This window comes from Tachyglossus aculeatus, chromosome Y3 (genome assembly GCF_015852505.1).
Source record: "Tachyglossus aculeatus isolate mTacAcu1 chromosome Y3, mTacAcu1.pri, whole genome shotgun sequence".
Taxonomy (NCBI): domain Eukaryota; kingdom Metazoa; phylum Chordata; class Mammalia; order Monotremata; family Tachyglossidae; genus Tachyglossus; species Tachyglossus aculeatus.
In genome coordinates, this window is record NC_052095.1 from 60180 (window position 1) to 83954 (window position 23775).

General features: G+C 44.5%; 1 pseudogene; it reads right to left on the reverse strand.

The window, feature by feature from the left end:
- LOC119946746 overlaps nucleotides 1-23775 on the reverse strand; it is a 93145-nt pseudogene that overhangs the window by 45493 nt on the left and 23877 nt on the right.

Below are 23775 nucleotides of genomic sequence, written 5' to 3' on the forward strand. Positions count from 1 at the left end.
TTTCCTTCTGCCTTTAGGACTTGGGTCTCCTTCAGTCACCTCGAACTGATCGTCTAAAACAGAACTTCTTATCTTCCCCCTCAAACCCTGTCCTCCCCAGTGACTTGCCCATCTCTGTAGATCCTACCTGTCTCACAGTCCGTTTACCTTGGTGTTCTCCATGACTACTCTCGGTCCACATATTCAATCCATCACTAAATCCTGTCAGTTCCACCTTCACATCATCATAAAAATCCACTCTTTCCACTCCATCCAAACTCCTATCATGTTAATCCAGTCAGTAATCCTATTTCTAGACTGCGAGCCCGTTGTTGGGTAGGGACCATCTCTATATGTTGCTGACTTGTACTTCCCAAACACTTAGTACAGCGTTCTGCACGGGGTAAGTGCTCAATAAATATGATTGAATGAATGAATGAATGAATGAATGAATGAATTCCACCTGATGTATCAGCCTTCTTGCTGACCTCCCTGCCTTCTGTTTGTCCCCACTACACTCCATAGTTTACTCTGCTGCACAATCAATAGTCTACAAAAATGTTTGGGCCATATTTCTCCTCCCCTCAAGACTCTCCAGTGGCTGCCCTTCAAACTCCACATCAAACAGAAAGTTCTCACCATTGACTTTAAAGCACTCACCTTACGCCCTCCTACTTCACCTCACTACTCTCCTAATTCAACCCAGCCCACACACTTCATTCCTCTAATGCTAGCCTTCTCACTATATCTTGATCTTTTCTATCTCACTGTCAACCTCTTGCCCATGTCCTGTCTCTGGCCTGGGACGCCTTCCCTCCTTATATCCAACAGGCAATTACTCTCTTCTGCCTCAAAAGCTTTACTGAAGGCACATCTCCTTTAACAGGCCTTCCTCAACTAACCCCTATTTTCCTCCTCGCCCTCACTCGCCCTCACTCTCCTGCATCATCCTGACTTACTTCCTTTATTCATTCCCCTTCTCTGCCCCACAGCACATATGTATATATCTGTAATTTATTTGTTTATATTTATGTCTGCCTCCCCCTCTAGACTGAAAGCTCAGTGTGGGCAGCGAATATGTCTGTTGTACTGTTACACTGTACTCTCTCCAGTGCTGAACATAGTACCCTGCACACAGTAAGCCCTCAAATCAATACAATTGATCGACTTGCTGACTGACTAGCTGATCGCCCTGATGCCTGTCTCTCCCCAATGCAGATTTTACTTCACTCTGCTGCCTGGGTAATTTTTCTAAAAAAAATAAGTGTTCAATCCATGTTTTGTCACTCTTCAAGAACTTGCAGTGGAAGAAATTCCTTACCATCGGCTTTAACGCAATGAGTCAGCTCGCCACCTCCTATCTCACCTCACTGATCTATTACAGCTCAGCCTGTGCACTTTGCTCCTATAATTCCATTTCACTCACTGTTCCTCAATCTCATCCTTCTTTCTGCTGACCCATTGTCCATATCCTCCCCTCTGACCTGGAACTCCTTCCGCCTCCATATATGTCAGACCTCCACCTTACCCATCTTCAAAGTAAGGTTAATTTCATTTCTCCTTCACTAGGTCTTCCCAGACTATCCTCTCACTCTACCATATTGTCTATGCATTTGCCAATGTAACTCGTAGGCATTTTATTACTTACCTCAGCTCCTTAGCACAGATCCTGACGCTCCATGTTTCCAATACCTGTAATTTAGTTTAATGTCTTTCTCCTAATAGGCTGTAAACGCCATATGGACATGGATCATGTTTACCCACTTAGTTGTATTATACTCTCCCAAGTTGTACTGTACTCTCCCAAGTTGTATTGTACTCTCCCAAGGTTCAGTCTGGTTTCCCTTCTATTTTTCATATACACTCACTCCCTTGGAGAACTCATTCACTCCCATGGCTTCAACTACCACCTCTCTGCAGATGATACCCAAATCTACATCTCCCCTAGTCTTTCTCCCTCTTTCCAGCCTTGCATCACCTCCTGCCTTCAAGACATCTCTGCTTGGTTGTCCTCCCATCACCTCAAGCTTCACATGTCCAAAATTTAACTCCTTAATCTTCCCAACCATACCCTCTTCTCTTCCCGACTTTCCTATCACTGTAAATGGCAGCACTATCCTTCCAGTCCCAAAAACCCGTAACCTTGGAGTTATCCTTGACTCCTTTCTCTTATTCAAGCCACATATTCAATCGGTCATTAAATCCTATCACTCCAACCTTTACTATGTTGCTAAAATCCGCCCTTTCCTCTCCATCCAAACAGCTACCACATTAATACAATCACTTATCCTACCCTGCCTAGGTTACTGTATCAGCCTCCTTGCTGACCTCCCAGCCTCCTGCCTCTCCGGTCTATACTTCACTACGCAGCCCAGATCATTTTTCTATAAGAGAAGGCAGAGTCTTAAGTCCCATTTTAACCCTGGGGGCGGGGCCAGGCAGGGCCGGGCATCCCCTCACCTCAGCGCCCTTCGCCCTCCTCATTCATTCATTCACTCAATCGTATTTATTGAGCACTTATGGTGTGCAGAGCACTGTACTAAGCGCTTGGGAAGTACAAGTTGGCAACATATAAAGACGGTACCTACCCAATAGCGGGCTCACAGTCCAGAAGACTAGACTAGATTCCTCACCCACCCCTCTGTGGGAAGCAGCCCAGGCTTTGGAGTCAGAGGTCGTGGGTTCGAATCCCGACTCCATCCCTTCTCAGCTGGGTGACTTTGGGCAAACCACTTCACTTCTCTGGGCCTCAGTTCCCTCAGCTGTCAAATGGAGATGAAGATTGTGAGCCCCACATGGCGCAACCTGATCACCCTCTATCCCCCCCCTCCACAGTGCTTAGAACAGTGCTTGGCATATAGTAAGCGCTTAACAAATACCATCATCATTATTATTATTATTATTTGGGCAAGCCACTTCACTTCTCTGGGCCTCAGTTCCTTCAGCTGTCAAATGGGGATTAAAATTGTGAGCCCCACATGGGGCAACCTGATCACCTTGTATCCCCCCAGTGCTTAGAACAGTGCTTTGCACATAGTAAGCACTTAACAAACACAATCATTATTATTTTTATTATTATTATTCTTATTCGACCCCCAAACTTCAACCTGGATTCAATCCCAGCTCCGCCACTCATCTAGGCAAGCAGCATGGCTTAGTAGAGAGAACCCAGGCCTGGGAGTCAGAGGTCATGGGTTCAAATCCCTGCTCCGCCAATTGTCAGCTGTGTGACTTGGGCCAAGCCACTTCACTTCTCTGGGCCTCCGTTCCCTCAGCTGTCAAATGGGGATGAAGATTGTGAGCCCCACATGGGGCAACCTGATCATCTTGTATCTCCTCAGGGCTTAGAACAGTGCTTGGCACATAGTAAGCCCTTAACAAATACTATCATTATTATTATTATTATTTGGGCAAGCCATTTCACTTCTCTGGGCCTCAGTTCCCTCAGCTGTCAAATGGGGATTAGGACTGTAAGCCCCACATGGGGCAACCTGATCACATTGTATCCCCCCCAGCGCTTAGAACAGTGCTTTCCACATAGTTAGTGCTTAACAAATACCATCATTATTATCTTTATTATTATTATTATTCGACCCCCAAACTTCAACCTGGATTCAATCCCAGCTCCGCCACTCATCTAAGGGAGCAGTGTGGCTTAGTGGAAATAGCCCGGGCTTGGGAGTCAGACGTCATGGGTTCCAATCCCTGCTCCACCAATAGTCAGCTGTGTGACTTTGGGCAAGCCACTTCACTTCTCTGGGCCTCAATTCCCTCAGCTGTCAAATGGGGATGAAGATTGTGAGCCCCACATGGGGCAACCTGATCACCTTGTATCCCCCCCAGTGCTTAGAACAGTGTTTGGCACGTAGTAAGTGCTTAATAAATACCATTATTATTATTATTATTATTATTATTATTATTATTATTATTATTATTTGGACAAGACACTTCACTTCTCTGGGCCTCAGTTCCCTCAGCTGTCAAATGGGGATGAAGACTGTGAGCCCCATGTGGGACACCCTGATGACCTTGTACTACAACAGCAGAGTGTCTCAATGGAAAGAGCCCGGGCTTGAGAGTCAGAGGTTGTGGGTTCAAATCCTTACTCCGCCACTTGTCAGCTGGGTGACTTTGGGCAAGTCACTTCACTTCTCTGGGCCTCAGTTCCCTCAGCTGTCAAATGGGGATAAAGACTGTGAGCTCCATGTGGGACACCCTGATGACCTTGTGCTACCACAGCAGAGTGGCTCAGTGGAAAGACCCCGAGCTTGGGAGTCAGAGGTCGTGGGTTTGAACCCTTACTCCACCACCTGTCAGCTGGGTGACTTTGGGCAAGCCACTTCACTTCTCTGGGCCTCAGATATCTCATCTGGAAAATGGGGATGAAGACTGTGAGCCCCACGTGGGACAACCTGATCACCTTGCATCCCCCCAGCGCTTAAAACACTGCTTGGCACATAGTAAGCATTTAACAAATGCCATCATTACTATTTTCATTACTATTATTATTCAACCCCCAAACTTCAACCTGGATTCATTCAATCCCAGCTCCGCCACTCATCTAGGGAAGCAGTGTGGCTTAGTGGAAAGAGCCCAGGCTTGGGAGTCAGAGGTCATGGGTTCAAATGCCCTCCCTCCCCACATCCGTCAAGCTAGCTCTCTTCCTCCCTTCAAGGCCCTACTGAGAGCTCACCTCCTCCAGGAGGCCTTTCCAGACTGAGCCCCCTCCTTCCTCTCCCCCTCCTCCCCCTCTCTATCCCCACCGTCTTACCTCCTTCCCTTCCCCACAGCGCCTGTATATATGTATATATGTTTGTACATATTTGTTACTCTATTTATTTATTTATTTATTTTACTTGTACATATCTATTCTATTTATTTTATTTTGTTAATATGTTTGGTTTTGTTCTCTGTCTCCCCCTTCTAGCCTGTGAGCCCACTGTTGGGTAGGGACTGTTTCTATACGTTGCCAACTTGTACTTCCCAAGTGTTTAGTATAGTGCTGTGCACACAGTAAGCGCTCCATAAATACGATTGATTGATTGATTGATTGATTGATTGATTGATTGATTGATTCAAATACCGGCTCTGCCAATTGTCAGCTGTGTGACTTCGGGCAAGTCACTTCACTTCTCTGGGCATCAGTTCCCTCAGCTGTTAAATGGGCATGAAGACTGTGAGCTCCATGTGGGACACCCTGATGACCTGTGCTATCACAGCAGAGTGGCTCAGTGGAAAGAGCCCAGGCTTGGGAGTCAGAGGTCATGGGTTCAAATCCCTGCTCCGCCCCTTGTCAGCTGTGTGACTTTGGGCAAGTAACTTCACTTCTCTGGGCCTCAGTTCCCCCAGCTGTCAAATGGGGATGAAGACTGTGAGCCCCACGTGGGGCAACCTGCTCGCCTTGTATCCCCCCCAGCACTTAGAACAGTGCTTTACACATAGTAAGCACTTAACAAATGCCATTATTATTATTATTATTATTATTATTATTATTATTATTATTATTATATAAGGTAACTCAGGCATATGCTTCTTCTCTTCTTTTTGTTACATTTTTTCATGCTGCTTCTCTCCACATCAAACAGAAACTCATAACAGGGTTCAATCACTTTGTCTCCTCCTTCCTTACCACCCTGATTTCCTCGCTGATATATTCCGGCCCATATGCTTCACTACTCTAATGACAATCTATTCACTGCATCTAGATCTAGTCTATCTTGTCAATGTACTCTCATCCATGTCCCACTCTGGCTTAGGAAGCCCTCCCTCTTCATTTCTGACTGATGATCACTCTCCCCCACTTCCAAAGTCATATTGAAAGCAATCTCCTCCAAAAGGCCTTCCCTGACTGAACGCTCAGTTCTTCTTCTCCCACCCCTTCTGCATCATTCTTGCTCTTGGATTTTGGGGTTTTTTTTTCAGCCCTCCCTCAGTCCCACAATACATGTGTTCATATCCGTAATTCATTTATTTATATTAACATCTGTCTACCCCTCTAGATTCTATGTTAATAATGGGCACAGAACAAATTTACCAACTCTGTTTTGCTGTACTCTCCCAAATGCTAAATACAGTTCTCTGCACATAGTAAAGGGCTAATAAATATGGGATTGATTGGTTGACTGATTGATTTTCTTCATAATATTCCACTTAGGTGTTGGCATTGGTAGCTACATTTGTTATATTCTTTAGAAATACTTGTTTGCAGAGAAATGTTTTTTAATACAACAATGTATCAGAAACAGCCAAACATCTTTGCTTTCCACGTTCTACATGAACAAATGGATTTACAAATTTTTCTATAAACTATAGCATTTCAAAAAACTTAGGGAGTATTTATATTTAATGCTTTAATTTTGTTCATTATCCTATTTTAGGCAAAACAAATGAAGACACTAAACTATGTTACAATAACCTTCCTCATCAGAACTTAATGGAATACTCACTAAGAGAAGTAGGGTGACCTCATGGATAGAGCATGGGCCTGGGAATCAGATTCTAAGGACAGCTCTGCTGTAGGGAGGGGAAGGATGTAGGGTGGGGGGATGAGGAGGGGGAGAGGAGGGATGGGGCTCAGTCTGGGAGGGCCTCTTGGAGGAGCTGAGCTCTCAGTAGGGCTTTGAAGGGAGCCCAAGCGCTTAGTTCAATGCTCTGCACACAGTAAGTGCTCAATAAATGCGATTGAATGAATGAATGAATTTCCGGACCAGGGATGGGACCGGCTCGGGGGCTGGGCCAGTGGCTCTGCCTAGCACGAGCCACCCTGTCCTCCCGGCTCCCCCGTCCGGACGGGTCTGGGTGGGCTCACGTGGTCGGCCAGCTGCTTCACCATGCCGTTCCACGCCCCCTGGTCGTTCTGGGCCCCGTATTTCCCGTCGGACACCAGCTTGACCTCGTAAGTGAAGCCCAGGATATTGGCCAGCTCCTTCAACAGGTCCAGGCAGTAGCCCTCAAAACGGTCGTTCCCATACAGGGGCTTGTCCGACTTCTTGTACATGACATAGGGGTCTTCCTGTAGGCGACAGGGTCTTCCTGCAGGGGACAGGTACATCAATGCCCCCGCCCTGCATGAGCCACGCAACCCCCTTCCCCAGCATGGCACACACAAATCCTTCTCCCCCACTGCACCCACTCCTGAGCTGGACATGGAGCCCCTGCTGGGGCTCTTCTTCTAGACTGCGAGCCCACTGTTGGGTAGGGACCGTCTCTATGTGTTGCCAATTTGGACTTCCCAAGCACTTAGTACAGTGCTCTGCACACAGTAAGTGCTCAATAAATACGATTGATTGATTGGGGCCAGAAATTGAGACCCGCTCCTCTGAGCACCAAACCTTGGCCCATGGGACAGAGTGCCAGCATTACTGGGAGTCAGGAGACCCGGCCTCTAGTGCCAGCTCCGTCACTGGTCCGCCGGGTGACCTCAGGCAAGTCACTTACCCTCTCCGGGCTTCCGTTTCCTCAACGGTAAAACGGGGGGCATCGCCCCGTTCTCCGTCACCACACCGGGAAGTGGGAAATGGCAGCAGCTTCGAGGGGCATCCGTTGCTATGTTCCCCAAATCTCTCGGGCCCCGGCGGACGGGGTCCCCAGTGGGAGGAGGGCCATACCAGGACGGTGGTGATGATGAGAGTGCGGTTGGCCAGGAAGTCGGTGATGTTGGTGGTCTGGTCCTTGTTGTTGGCCGTCATGTTCAGGCCCCGGCAGGAGTTCCAGATCCCAATCTGCACAGGCCAGAGCCAGTCAGTGGGGAGTTGGGGGGAAAGTCCTTCCCAGACTGAGCCCCCTTTTTCCTCTCCTCCTCCCCATCTTCTAGACTGTGAGCCCGCTGTTGGGTAGGGACCATCTCTATATGTTGCCAACTTGTACTTCCCAAGTGCTTAGTACAGTGCTCTGCACACGGTAAGTGTTCAATAAATACGATTGAATGAGTGAATGAATGAATGTCACTTGTTTGCTGTGTGAAGTTGGGTAAGTCACTTACCTCTCTATGCATCAGGTACGTTATTTGTAAAATGGGCATTAAGACTGTAAGCCACATGTGAGACCTAGATTGGGTCCAACCTAAATACCTTAAATCTACCCCAGAGCTTGGTACAGCAGTTGGCCCATAATAAGCGCTTAAAAATACCATTTAAAAAAAGAAATGAAATGTACTGGACAAAATAGGGAATAGGGTACCCATGTTTGTAATTTTACAGTTCCACTAAAAGAAAATGAAAAATGTGTTCATCAGGGTAACAGAGTAATAATCAATTTTGGGTTTCACACACACTTCAGGGCTAATTGCTTTCTGAAGGGAACAGCAAAGGTTAGAGGAGTGGTGAGGTTCTGAAATCCAATAATTTTTTCATTAAATTCTATCAGAACACAAACAGGAAAGAAGATTCACCAATCCCTAGATGTCTGCAGATGAACAATTATAGCTCTATGATCAATATGAAAGATTTCATATAACAGTTTCATAATAACAGGTATCAATAATGATATTGATCAACAAATATTAAAAACTTTAAAATTATAACCATACTATTAGAATTAAGTAATTGCATTTTGGCTTTCTTATAACAGCAGAATGACAGAAGGGGAACAGAGCAGAAAATTAATTCTTCAATTCTACCCAGTAAGGATAAGGCCAAAATGAAGGCCTCTTCCAAAAATTCACAGGAATTTTTAGAAACAATACTTCTTCCAACACACCTTCACTGTACTTCTGTGATGGCTGAAAGTCCAAATCTGAACTGTAGTCCCAAGGTGTAGCTGGGGTTGAAAGGACTGGATTTGAGAGACTTTTCTCCACATGAAAGGGAAAGATAAAAGGGAAAATAAAACCTTAATATTTCAACTGAAGGAAGAATGAAAAAATATAAAATATTGTTCAGTAGCTCCCAAAAATAGAATCTCTTTACCATCGGCCTTAAAGTACTCAATCAGCTCATGCCTTCCAACTCACTTTACTGAACTCCCACTACAGCTAAGCCTGAATATTCCACTCTGCTCGCACCAGTTTACTCACTGGGCTCTGGTCTATTTCTCTCCCATCCCCTTTCCCAAGTCCTCCCTGTAGCCTTGAAACTCCCTTCCCTTCCAGACAGGCTAGACTACCACACTCCTCACCTTCAAAGCATTATTATGGTTCCATCTATGGGAAACAGCATGGCCTAGTGGATAAAGCCCAGCTCTTAAGGTCTGGAATTCTAATCCCGCTCTGCCACTTGTCTGCTGTGTGACCGTGGGCAAGTCACTTAAGTTCTCTGAGCCTCAGTTACCTCATATGTAAAACGGGGATTAGGACTGTGGGCCCTAGATGGGATTACCTTGTGTCTACCTCAGTGCTTAGTACAGAGCCAAGTAAGAATTTAACAAATACCTTTGAAAAAAAACCTAAAACAACATAAAATCTCTCCAAGAGGCCTTCACCAACTAACCCTCCTTTTTGCCATCTCCCTCTGTCTTCTGTGTCATCTATGCACTTGGAATTGGTGACCTTAATATTTTTAAGTGTCAAGCAAAACTTCACCTTGTGCCAACAATTCAAAAGACCTTACAGCATTTGCCTCTGTTAACGTGGATGACATAAAATAGAGGTTTTGAAAGAAGACAAGAGTAGAATGAGTGAAAACTATTGAAATGCTTAGCACATCAATTCCTGTATTTAATAGCACATTAATGTTTAGCATGGTGCATCTGACACCAAATGGTATCTTACTCTTTAGCCTTTCATCCCTTTAGAGAATTCTTATTGTACTGATGACTGGGTCAAGTTGCTTATGCATTTCAGCATGAGGGATTTAAAATAGACCTGAAGAACTTCTTGTTAGGCCACTGAAATGTGAGAATAAGTTACCAGAGGAGATTACTAAAGATCACAAAAATGGTGACAGTGGAGACTCCCCTTTTGAATTATGTGAACTTTAGTCTTAAGACTTGGATTGAGAACCTGTGAGAAAGAATTGATATAGTGTTAGTGATTTGCACAGTACTACTTGCAGTCTCTCACCCCTGCCAGTTGCATCATTGCCATCATTATTATTAGTTGGCTTGGGCACAGAGTACAACAAATCCCCATGTTTTGTTTTGTTGTCTGTCTCCCCCTTCTAGACTGTGAGCCCGTTGTTGGGTAGGGACCATCTCTATATGTTGCCAACTTGTACTTCCCAAGCGCTTAGTACAGTGCTCTGCACACAGTAAGCACTCAATAGATATGATTGAATGAATGAATTTGTAAAGGAAGCAGTGTAGCTTAGTAGAAAGAGCGTGGGGCTGGGAGTCAGAGGACTTAGGTTTTAATCCTGGTTCTGCCACTTGTCTGCCATGTGACCTTGGGCAAATCACTTAACTTCTCTGTGGCTCAGCTCCTCATCCATATAATAAGGATGTCCTATGTTGAACAGGAACTGTGTCCAACCTGATTAGCTTGTAACTGCTCCAGGACTTAGTACAGTGTCTGGCACAATAAACACCAGCAATAAACATCATAAAAAACTAAAACAAAATAAAATTTTGGGAAGGAGTTTGGGAGATTTGAAAAGAAGAAGACTGTAAATGAGGATTGCCTCCCAACATCTAGCTGGAGAGGTCAGTCAATCAATCAATCAATCAATCAATCAATCAATCAATCAATCAATCAATCGTATTTATTGAGCACTTACTGTGTGCAGAGCACTGTACTAAGCACTTGGGAAGTACAAGTTGGCAACATATAGAGACGGTCCCTACCCAACAGTGGGCTCACAGTCTAGAAGGGAGAGACAGAGAACAAAACAAAACATATTAACAAAATAAAATAAATAGAATAGATAAGAACAAGTAAAATAAATAAATAAATAAATAAATAAATAAATAAATAAATAAATAAATAGAGTAATAAATACGTACAAACATATATACATACATACAGGTGCTGTGGGGAAGGGAAGGTGGTAAGGAGGGGGGATAGAGAGGGGGAGGAGGGGGAGAGGAAGGTGGGGGCTCAGTCTGGGAAGGCCTCCTGGAAGGGTCCCTCAGGGTTCAGTTCCAGGTCTCCCTCAAGAACTCATTTATCCCTATGGCTTCAAATAAACTTCTATGAAAACGATTCCCAAATCTACATATCAATCTCAGAGCTCTCTCCCTCTTAGCAGACTCGCCTTTTCTCTTGCCTTTTGGACATTTTTACTTGGATAACATGTCCAAAACAGAACTCCTTATCTCCCCACACAAACTGTCCTCCCACTGTCTTTCCAGCAGAGGCAGCAGAGATGTCCTGAAGGCAGGAAGAAATCCTAGGCTGGAGAGGTGAAAGATCAGGGCCGGCAATGAAAATTGGGTATCTTCTGCAAAGAGATGATAATAGAAGCTATATGGGAGTGAATGAGTTCTCCGAGGAGAAGGGTATGAATGGAGAATAGAAGGAACACAAAACTGAATTTTGAGGGTCCCCACTGACTGAGGGTTTCCACTGAGGGCTAAACAGATTGAGAAGGTGCAGTCAGAGAGGCAGAAGGAAAACTAGGACAGGACCAGTGTCACTAAAGCCTTACAACTGGCTTTAAAGCATTCAATCAGCTTGCTCCCGACCATGAGGATTTGGTCTCTCATTCACCCCACACATCCAATCCGTCACCAAAACCTGCTGGTCCCACCTCCACAACATCACCAAGATCCACCCTTTTCCTCTCCATCCAAACCGCTACCTTGCTGGTTCAATCTCTCATCCTATCCCTCCTGGATTACTGCATCAGCCTCCTCTCTGATCTCCCATCCTCCTGTTTCTCCCCACTTCAGTCTATACTTCACTCTGCTGCCGAGATCATCTCTGTGTAGAAATGCTCTGGGCATGTTAATTCCCTCCTCAAAAATCTCCAGTGGCTGCCTGTCAACCTACAAATCAAGCAAAAACTCCTCACTCTTGGCTTCAAGGTTCTCCATCACCTTGCCCCCTCCTACCTCACCTCCCTTCTCTCCTTCTACAGCCCAGCCTGCACCCTCCACTCCTCTGCTGCTAACCTCCTCACTGGGCCTTGCTCTCAGCCATTCTGTCATCGATCCCCGGCCCACGTCCTTCCCCTGGCCTGGAATGCCTTCTCTCCACACAACCTCCAAGCTAGCTCTCTTCCTCCCTTCAAAGCCCTACTGAGAGCTCACCTCCTCCACGAGGCCTTCCCAGACGGAGCCCCTTTTTTCCTCTCCTCCTCCCCACCCCCGCCCGCCCTACCTCCTTCCCCTCCCCACAGCACTTGTATGTATTTGTACAGATTTATTACTCTACTTATTTAACTCGTACATATTTACTATTCTATTTATTTTGTTAATGATGTGCATGTAGCTATAATTCTATTTGTTCTGACGATTTTGACACCTGCTTACATGTTTTGTTTTGTTGTCTGTCTCCCCCTTCTAGACTGTGAGCCCGTTGTTGCATAGGGACCGTACCTATGTGCTGCTGATGTACTTCCCAAGCACTTAGGACTGTGCTCTGCACACAGTAAGTGCTCAATAAATATGATTGAATGAATTAATGAATGAATATTTAGTCTCAGACTAAATATGTGGGCTGAATGAGACAGATGGGAAAGGCAGCAGGAGGACACGGTTTTGGAGGGAAGATAGGAGTTCGGTTTTGAACATGCTACATGTGAGCTGTCAGTAAGACATTCAAGTAAAGATGCCCTGAAGGCAGAAGGAAATGAGAGACTGCAGAGGAGAGAAGTCAGGGCAGGAGACGTAGATCTGGGAACATGTGCATAGTGATAATAGCTGAAGTCATGGGAATGAATGAGTTCTATAAGTGACTGGGAGTAGATGGATATTGAAGGGGACCCAGTCCTGAGCCTGAAGGGACTCCCAACACTAGGGGATGGGAGGCAAAGGAGAAGCTCGGAAATGATACAGAGAAGGAGAAACCAGAGAGATAGGAGAAGAAAGAGATGTAGTGAAGGCAAGGTTGGATAACATTCTCAGGAGAGGGGGGAGGTCGAGAGTGTTGAAGGCAGCTGAAAGGTTGAGGAGGATCAAGATGGAGTAGAGTCCATTGCATCTGACAAGAAGGAGATCACTGACGTTGTTTGAGAGGATAGTTTCTATGAAGTGAAGGGGAAGAAGCTAGATTGAAGGGGGTTAAGGAGAGAATTGGAGAGGAGAAAGTGGACTGGGATGACGGCACTACCATCCTTCCCATCTCACAAGCGCGCAACCTTGGTGTCATCCTCGACTGTGCTCTCTCGTGCACCCCGCACATCCAATCCGTCACCAAAAGCTGCCGGTCTCAACTCCGCAACATTGCCAAGATCCGCCCTTTCCTCTCCATCCAAACCGCTACCCTGGTCGATCAAGCTCTCATCCTATCCCGTCTGGACTACTGTATCAGCCTCCTCTCCAATCTCCCATCCTCCTGTCTCTCCCCACTTCAATCCATACTTCACGCTGCTGCCCGGATTGTCTTTGTCCAGAAATGCCCTGGGCATGTTACTCCCCTCCTCAAAAATCTCCAGTGGCTACCAATCAACCTACGCATCACGCAGAAACTCCTCACCCTCGGCTTCAAGGCTCTCCATCACCACGCCCCCTCCTACCTCACCTCCCTTATCTCCTTCTACAGCCCAGCCAGCACCCTCCGCTCCTCTGCCGCTAATCTCCTCAACGTGCCTCATTCTTGCCTGTCCCGCCATCAACCCCCAGCCCACATTATCCCCCTGGCCTGGAATGCCCTCCCTCTCCACATCTGCCAAGCTAGCTCTCTTCCTCCCTTCAAGACCCTACTGAAAGCTCACCTCCTCCAGGAGACCTTCCCAGACTGAGCCCCCTCCTTCCTCTCCCCCTCTCCCCCCTCTCCATCCCCCTCACCTTACCTCTTTCCCTTCCCCATAGCACCTGCATATATGTATATATGTTTGTACGTATTTATTACTCTATTTATTTATTTATTTTACTTGTTCATATGTATTCTATTTATTTTATTTTAATATGTTTTGTTTTGTTCTCCGTCTCCCTCTTCTAGACTGTGAGCCCACTGTTGGGTTGGGGACCTTCTCTATATGTTGCCAACTTGTACTTCTCAAGTGTTTTGTACAGTGCTCCATAAATACAACGGAATGATTTATGGAGGAAGTGGTTGTAGAAGTTGGAGAAAGAAGGGGGTAAATGGAAGATCCATGGGGTCAAGGGAGGGGTTTTTAAGGACAGGAGAGACATTAGCATTGTTTAACAACAGTGGGGAAAAAGCCACTGGAGAGTGAACAATTGAAGATCATGATCAGGGAGAGAAGAAGAGAGAGGGCAAGCACTTTGACAAGGTGCAAAGGATGGGGTTGACGTACAGAAGGTGGGGGTGGATTTTGAGAGGAGACAATATATTTCCTCTTCAGATACTGCAGGAAAAGATAGGAAAGTTGGAATAAGACTGTTCCCTTATATTGAAATAGCCACGCTAGGATCTGTGGGGAAACTTTTATAAAAAATTACACTTGATGGGCTGAAGTAACAGTATTTAATGAGAATATATCTGAAATTATACTGCGTTTAAGATAGTACTACTGTATTAAGATAGCAAATTAAGGATGGCCATCTTACCCGCAGAAATGGAAAAGGAACGTGGTATTTTGAGTTTTAACTCTCCCACTTTCAAAGTCTTATTAAAATCATATTTCCTCCAAGAAGGTCTCCCAAGTCCCTCTTGGACTTGGATCTGCACTCTTTAGTTACCCTACCATCAGCTCCACAGCACTTATGACATATCTGTAATTTATGCTCGTTGTTGGGTAGGGATCGTCTCTATATGTTGCCGACTTGTACTACCCAAGCGCTTAGTACAGTGCTCCGCATACAGTAAGTGCTCAATAAATAGGACTGAATGAATGAATATCTGTCTTGCTCTCCTGGGTCTAAAGTCCACTTGCAGGCAAGGAATGTGTCTACCAATTTTGTTCTATTATATCCTCCCAAGGGCTTAGTAGAACACTTGGCAAATGGGAAGCATTCAACTAATTAACTAATTGATTGAGAATGTTAAACAGCAGCAAGAAGCACTGTGCACAGTGGAAAGATCTCAGGCCTTGGAGTTAGAAGGACTTGGGTTCTATTTCCTGCTCCTCCACGTTGATTAAGATTAAGATTGTGGGGATTAAAATTGTGAGGCCTATATGGGACAGGGACTCTATCCAACCTAATTAGCTTGTTTCTACCCCAACACTTAGTACAGTGCCTGACACACTGTAAGCACTTATCAAATACCGTACAGAACTACGATACTACATGCTACTGCAGTAGAAGAAACATTTTATTAACTTCCATTAAAATAACTGCCTCTGCCTAATGTTTTCCATATGAAAAATTATGCTACATTTAAGATAGTACTACTGTATTAAGATAGCAAATTAAGGATGGCAATCTTACCTGCAGAAATGGAAAAGGAACTTGGTATTTTGAGTTTTAACAAGAATTTTTTTCCGGCTGGCTCCTCTCCTCTTCCCATTTGATTGTATCCTTTTCTATCCTTCCCCAAAATTTCAGGAAGAACTGACATATCTAGTCACTCAAATTCTTTGCGAGTGGCTAGAATTTAATAGTCATATGTACATGGAGAGAAAAAAAACCTTACCTCTAACTTGAAAGGTAACTCATCTTCAGAATTGAATTCTTCTCGTTCCATTGGTTTTTTTACTCTCTTTAGCTTCATTTTTATATTTTCCTTTCTCCACTTTTGTATTCAACTTTTTGTTATCTAACTTATTCTCTGGACATAAACTAGAAGTAATACGGAGAGAGATCCCTTGGTCATTCTTTTTCTCTTTGGAACGACTATTTTGCTTTCTGGAAGTAGGCTCTGATGATTCCATCTGGAAAGGTCTTTTATTGAAATACTTGGGGTCTGATGGTAGTCCACTTTTTGGATACCGGTTCTCAAATAGGATCTCCTTGACAGTCAGTTTTGACTCCCTAAAAGCCAGTTTAGGAGGCACCTTCTCCTCCTTGAGCAGATTCCTCTCAATGTGTTTGCTGGACAAGTCCTTTGAAGGCTTTTGTTGCTGTTCAAGGTCTCTGGAGAAGCTTTACTTTCAGAGTGCTTCTTAGACCTTGCCTGATGCTCTTTTGTTATTTTCAGTGGGTTTGGGGCTTTACTTGCTTTCTTTTTTTGCATCCTAAAATTAGGAAGAGGAAAGCAAAATCCAATTATAGCATGATCCTTCCTCAATTAATAAGTAATACTTATAAATTAAAATTCAGTAAATCAACTTCTCTTAAAACATGAAATGAAAGCAAAGAATGAAAGGTTTTAATGAAACTAGCCAATTGAACCATTGTTGACTTCAGACCAGTTTTTCCTCAACACTGAGTTATCATTACTTAAGTATTATGAGTGGATTGGAAAGAATTGGCATCCATTAAAATTAATTAGTGATTTTATCCTTTGGTATCAAATTTGAAAAAAAAAATCTCAATTTTCTCACTTTCTTCTTGAGCTTTCCAATGCAAATGACACCATCTCCATGTAGATGATTTCCAAATCATCTTCAGCCCTGACCCTCTCTCCTTCCCTGCAATCTCACATTTCCTCCTGCCATCAAGATATGGATGTCCTGCCAACACCTCAAATTAAACATGTCCAGAACTGAACTCCTATTTTCCCACTCAAACCCTGAGCCCACTATTGGGTAGGGACAGTCTCTATATGTTGCCAACTTGCACTACATGTCCAAGACTGAACTCCTTGTCTTCCCTCCCAAACCCTGCCCTCTGCCTGACTTTCCCATCTCTGTTGACAGCACTACCATCCTTCCCGTCTCACAAGCCCGCAACCTTGGTGTCATCCTCGACTCCGCTCTCTCATTCACCCCTCACATCCAATCCATCACCAAAACCTGCCAGTCTCACCTCTGCAACATCACCAAGATCCGCCCTTTCCTCTCCATCCAAACAGCTACCATGCTCGTGATTTCCCATCCTCCTGTCTCTCCCCACTTCAATCTGTACTTCACACTGCTACGCGGATCGTCTTTGTGCAGAAATGCTCTGGGCATGTTACTCCCCTCCTCAAAAATCTCCAGTGGCTACCAATCAATCTGTGCATCAGGCAGAAACTCCTCACCCAGGGCTTCAAGGCTCTCCATCACCTAACTCCCTCCTACCTCACCTCCCTCCTCTCCTTCTACAGCCCACCCCACACCCTCCGCTCCTCTGCCACTAATCTCCTCACCGTACCTCATTCTCGCCTGTCCCGCCATCGACCCCCGGCCCACGACATGCCCCGGGCCTGGAATGCTCTCCCTCTGCCCATCCGCCAAGCTAGCTCTCTTCCTCCCTTCAAGGCCCTACTGAGAGCTCACCTCCTCCAGGAGGCCTTCCCAGACTGAGCACCTTCCTTTCTCTCCCCCTCATTCCCCTTCACCCCCCCATCTTACCTCCTTCCCTTCCCCACAGCACCTGTATATACGTATATATGTTTGTACATATTTGTTACTCTATTTATTTATTTATTTTACTTGTACATATCTGTTCTATTTATTTTATTTTGTTAGTTTGTTTGCTTTTGTTCTCTGTCTCCCCCTTTTAAACTGTGAGCCCACTGTTGGGTAGGGACTGTCTCTATATGTTGCCAACTTGTACTTCCCAAGTGCTTAGTACAGTGCTCTGCACACAGTAAGCGCTCAATAAATACGATTGATGATGATGATGATGATTGTACTTCCCAAGCGCTTAGTACAGTGCTCTGCACACAGTAAGCGCTCAATAAATACGATTGATGATGATGATGGAAAGTACAGTTCAGCAACAGACAGAGAAAATCCCTACCCAACACAGGCTCATAGTCTAGAAGGGGGAGACAGCCAACAAAACCAAACAAGTAGGCAGGGATCAATACCATCAAAATGGATGGAAAAAATTATAGATATATATTCCTTCAATTGTATTTATTGAGCACTTACTGTGTGCAGAGCACTGTACTAAGCGCTTGGGAAGTTCAAATCAGCAACATTTGAGACAGCCCCTACTCAACAAAGGGCTCACAGACTAGAAGGGGGAAGACAGACAACAAAACAAAACAAGTAGGCAGGTGTCAATACCACCAGAATAAGTAGAATTATAGGTACACACACATCACTAATAAAATAAATAGAGTGATAAATAGGTACAAATATGCACAAGTGCCTTGGGGAGAGAAAGAGGGTAGGGCAGAGTGAGTGAGGGGGGTGATGGGAAGGGGAGAAGTAGAGGAAAAGGAGGAGTTCAGTCTGGGAAGGACTCCTGGAGGAGGCGAGCTCTCAGTAGTGCTTTGAAGAGAGGAAGAGAGCTAGTTTGGCAGATATGAAGAGGGAGGCCATTCCAGGCCAGAGGTAGGATGTGGGCCAGGGGCCGATGGCCGGCCAGGCGAGAATGAGGTACTGTGAGGAGGTTAGTGGCAGAAGAGCAGAGGCTGCGGGCTGGGCTGTAGAAGGAGAGAAGGGAGGTGAGGTAGGAGGGGGTGAGGTAATGGAGAGCTTTGAAGCTGAGAGAGAGGAATTTTTGCTTGATATGAAGGTTGATAAGGCAACCACTGGAGATTTTTGAGGAGGGGAGAGACATGCCCAGAGCTCTTCTGCAGAAAGACAATATGGGCAGCAGAGTGAAGTACAGACTGAAGCGGGGAGAGACAGGAGGATTGGAGATGAGAAAGGAGTTCTGATGCAGTAATGCATTTGGGATAGGATAAACCAGCAAGTAGTGGTTGGGATGGAGAGGAAAGGGCAGATCTTGGCGATATTGTGGAGGTGAGACCAGAAGGTTCTGGTGACATATTGGATGTGTTGGGTGAATGAGAGAGTAGAGTTAAGGATGACAACAAGGTTGCAGGCTTGTGGGAAGGGAAGGATGGTAGTGGTATCCACAGTGATGGGGAAGTCAGGAAGAGGACAAGGTTTGGGAGGGAAGGTAAGGAGCTCAGTCTTCTACAGGTTGAGTTTTAGATGGCAGGCAGACATCCAGATGGAGATGTTCTGAAGGCAGGAGGAGAAAGGAGTGTGGAAGGAGGAAGAGAGGACAGGGGTGGAGATGTGGATTTGGGTGTCATCAGCCTAGAGATGATAGCTCAAGCCAAGGGAGTGAATGAGTGCACTAAGGGATATATACACATCATTAGTGAAATAAATAGAGTAATAAATATGTACAAATATACACAAGTGCTTTGGGGAGGGAAAGGGGGTAGTGTAGAGGGAGGGAGGAGGGGTGATGGGGAGGGGAGGAGGATCAGAGGAAATGGGGGGCTTAGTCTGGGAAGGCCTCCTGCAGAAGGTGACCTCTCAGTAAGGCTTTGAAAAGGGGAAGAGAGCTAGTTTGGCGGATGTGAGGAGGGAGGGCATTCCAGGCCAGATGTAGGATGTGGGCCAGGGGTCGACGGCAGGACAGGCGAGAACAAGGCACAGTGAGGAGGTTAGCAGCAGATGAGTGGAGTGTGCTGGCTGGGCTGTAGAAGGTGAGAAGAGAGGTGAGGTAGGAATACTTCCCTCTTCTTATCCAACAGACAATTACTCTCCTCCGCTGTCATCTGTCTTCCCCTTCTAGACTGTGAGCCCGTTTTTGGGTAGGGACCATCTTTATAGGTTGCCAACTTGTACTTCCCAAGCACTTAGTACAGTGCTCTGCACACAGTAAGCACTCAATAAATATGATTGAATGAATGGATCTCCTCCAAGAGGCCTTCCCACTTGGAAATGAATGAATGAATGAATGAATGAATGAATGAATGAATGAATGAATGAATGAACGAATGAACGAATGAACGAATGAACGGATGGACGGATGGATGGATGGATGGATGGATGGATGGATGGATGGATGGATGGATGGATGGATGGATGGATGGATGAATGAATGAATGAATAAATGCTTAGTCAAGGTGGGATAGATTATGTGCCTGAATCACCATAGTAACAATTTGGCTGGAGAGGAAAGGGCTTATTTTAGCAATGTTGTGGCAATACAATTGACGGCATTCGGTGACCCAATATGTGGATGACATGAAAGATGAGTCAAGGACAACATCAAGTTCATGGGTTTTTGAGGTAGTGAAGATAGAGGTGTTGTTAACAGTGATGGCAAAGACAGGTGGGGGACAGTGTTTGAGTGGAAAGATAAGGAGTTCAGGTTTGAACATGTCTAATTTGAGGTGTTAGCAGGATATCCAAGTAGATATCTCCTGAAGGCAGTAGGAACTGTGAGATTGCAGGGAAGGAGAGATTTCAGGGCTGGAGATGTAGGTTTGGGAATCATAACCCATTTTAAGTTGGGATTCTGCTGGGAAAGATGGAAGGGTGAAAGAATGTCCATTAATCTGTTTTATTCTGGACTGTGTAGTTTTAAACTGTTCAGTCCCATCTAGTAACATGGTACTACACGTTTTTCTAACCTTTATAATTACTTTCAGCTACCTAGTCTAATGACTTCTTGTAACATTAAAGTCCTCCCACACCAACTTTATTCTACATCAGTTGAGATGAGAAGGTCAGGATCCCATGCAGAAACACTTATTTATCTGACTTCAACAAAAAGGGAACTGAAAAATGCAATTGTCAGATTGCAGATCACTTTCGCAAGCATGATGTCACACGTATTTTAGGGTCTGGATTTTTAAATCGTTTTTACTGACCAATCTAGTGAACACAAAATTGTTTTTTACAAAATCTCATAAATGAATATGTAGGGGGATTTACTGAATTTTAAAGGGCTCTGTTTCTAAACCAACTTCATACAACAACCAGTTAGAAAGTGGTATTCATTAACAGTGAAAATTACACAATAGACTACCAGCAGACAAATACAGATTTAGACAATCAATGACCAAATTTCTATAAAGAAAGTTAGAAAAGTAGACAGAAAAGTAAAGGAAACCCGATGGTATATTCCTAAATGTTAGTCCTCATATTTTTGCAAGTTTTTTGTTGCCACTATTTGTCAGAATTCCTAACAGAATTGATCATTAGCCTAATCAATCAATTAATAGTGGTTTTTTGTGGGCTTACTGTGATCATTCATTCATTCATTCAGTCGTATTTATTGAGCACTTACTGTGCCCAGCACTGTACAAAGCACTTGGGAGAGCACAATACAACAATAAACAGCCTTAAACAATACACAGACAGGTTGCCCTGATCTTTGGGAAACCACTTGTCCTAGCCCCCCCTTTATTACTATTATTAGCCTCCTTGCTGGCCTTCTCACTTCCTGTTTGTCCCCACTCCAATCCATACTTTACTCTGTTGCAATGAAATGCAACCCTCTCACCTATTCACTCTTTTTTTATGGTATTTGTTCTAGCACTGTCTATGTGGCAAATACTGTTCTAAGCACTGGGGTAGATACAAGGTAATCAGACTGGTTAGAGTCCCTGCCTCTCATGGGGCGCATAGTCTAAGGCGGAAAGAGAACAGGTACTGAGTTCCTATGTTGCAGTTTGCAGTTGAGGAAAATGAGGCACAGAGAAATTATGTGACTTGCCCAAAATTACACAGCAGAATACTGTACTAAGAGTACCAAGTAGTACAGCAGGCATTAGAACCCAGGCCCTCTGGCTCCCAGGTTTATGTTTTATCCACTAGGCCACAGTGCTTCCCACTACTGCAGTCAGTCAGTCAGGCAGGCAGCCAGCCAGCCAGTCATATTTACTGAGTGCTTACTATATGCAGAGCACTGTGCTAATCACTTGGGAGTGTATTCATTCAATTGTATTTATTGGGCAGTTACTGTGTGCAGAGCACTATACTAAGCGATTACAATATAACAATGTAACAGACTCATTTCCTTTCCACTGCCCCAGTAAGGAACATGACTAGAAGACAAGAAGAGGAGAAAAAATGCAGAACTATAATCATTCCTTTATGCACGTTTTCAATCTTGAAGCAGCAAGACTAAGGTTCTTCAATTGCTCACATTCCTCTATAAAACATTACATTTTAACTACCTCTTCTTCTCTCCCCTGTTTCCCAGTTGTTTAGCAAAGGGAAGACGCCCACTAGGTCTCTAAAATTATCTTCTGTACTTGCACTTCTGACCCTTTCCATTCATCTTCTAAAAATATTCCTTCCTTCCCCCCTTTTCAACCTTTCTGTATCTGCTGGCTCCCTCCCCTATGCTTTCAAATATGTCCACATCTCAACATTCTAAAAAAGTCTCCAACTCCCTGCTCCCATTCTTGTTTAAAATTCTGGAATGGGTCTTATAAAACAACTGCCTTCATGTCCTCTCCATCAACTTTCTTCTTTTCCAAGTTGTACTTGGTCTTAATCTTCCTGGAATCCTAAGCTTCCTTTGACATTGAAACACTATTAAGACTTTTATTTATGCATTATTTACCCAAATCTCCTCCTTCCCCTCTGACCCTGATCCTCTGATTCACTCTGCTGCCTGGATCATTTTTCTACAAAACATTCAGACCAAGAAACTCCAGAGTTGGCCCATCCAACTCCACATCAAACAAAAACTCCTTACCATTGGCTTTAAAGCATCCTAACTCCTTGCCCCCCTCACATCACCTTGCCACTCTTCTACTGCAACCCAAACCACACACTTCGTTCCTCTAACGCTAACCTTCTCACTGTACCTCGATTTCGTCTATCTTGCTGCCAACCTCTTGCCTACATCCTACCACTGGCCTGGAATGTCCTCCTTCCTCATAGCAGACAGATAATTGGTCTTCCCAACTTTAAAGCCTTATTGAAGGCACAGCCCACCCAAGAAGCCTTCCCTAAGACCTCCTCTCCTCTTTTCTCATTCCCTTCTGTGTTGCACTGACTTGCTCCCCTCATTCATCCTCCTCCCATCCCCACAGCAAATATGGTATTAAATCTGTTATTCATTGATACATACAGACAGACAGACATGATGATGATGGTATTTAGATAGACGTGCATATCCATATATCCATATGCACGTCTATCTAAATACCATCATCATCATGTCTGTCTGTCTGTCTGTATCAATAAATTAAATATATATACTACTGTGTGTCTCCCCCTCTAGAATGTGAGCTCATTATGGGAAGGGACTGTGTCTGTTTATTGTTATATTGTGTTCTCCCAAGCACTTAGTACAGTGCTTTGCAAACAGTAAGTGCTCAATAAATATAACTGAAAGAAAAAATGACTCCCCACAGCACTTATGTACAAATCTGTAATTTCCTTATTTATATTATGTCTGTCTCCTCGACTCTAGATGGTAAGCTCATTGAGGGAAGAAAATGTATCTGTTTATTGTTATATTGTACTCTCCCAAGTGCTTAGTACAGTGCTCTGCACACAGTAAGTGCTCAATAAATAGGATTGATTGAATGAATTAATCAATTAATCCATGAGCCACCACATTTCATTTTCATTTATTTGGCTGACTGTGGGATTCTCTTATGCTGTGGTAATTCTCTTGGAGAGTTTATTTGCTCATTTGGCCTCAGTCACTACATCTATGCAGATGACTCCCAAATCTTACACTCCAGCTCCACTTCTCATCAATTCCATATCTCTGTTCTCTCCAGGACTTCTTGCATCTCAAACTGCACATGTCTAAAACCAGACTTCTTATCATCCTTCTCAATCACAACCCCTGATTTGCCCATCTGTGTTCTGTTCTTTTCCAGAAATCCAAAACCCTGGAGCCAGCTTCAACTCACAATCACATTTAAACTATTGTTCAATTCCTTATTATTATTTCTGCATAAATTTCTTGGGTTTGCCCTAGCTGCTCCCCACATAATTCCTATCACCTTGATCCAAGCTCTAGTCATAGTGTAGTTGAGAAGCAGTGAGGCCTAGTGGATAGAGGATGGGCCTAGGAGTCAGAGTCAATATCTGCTGTATG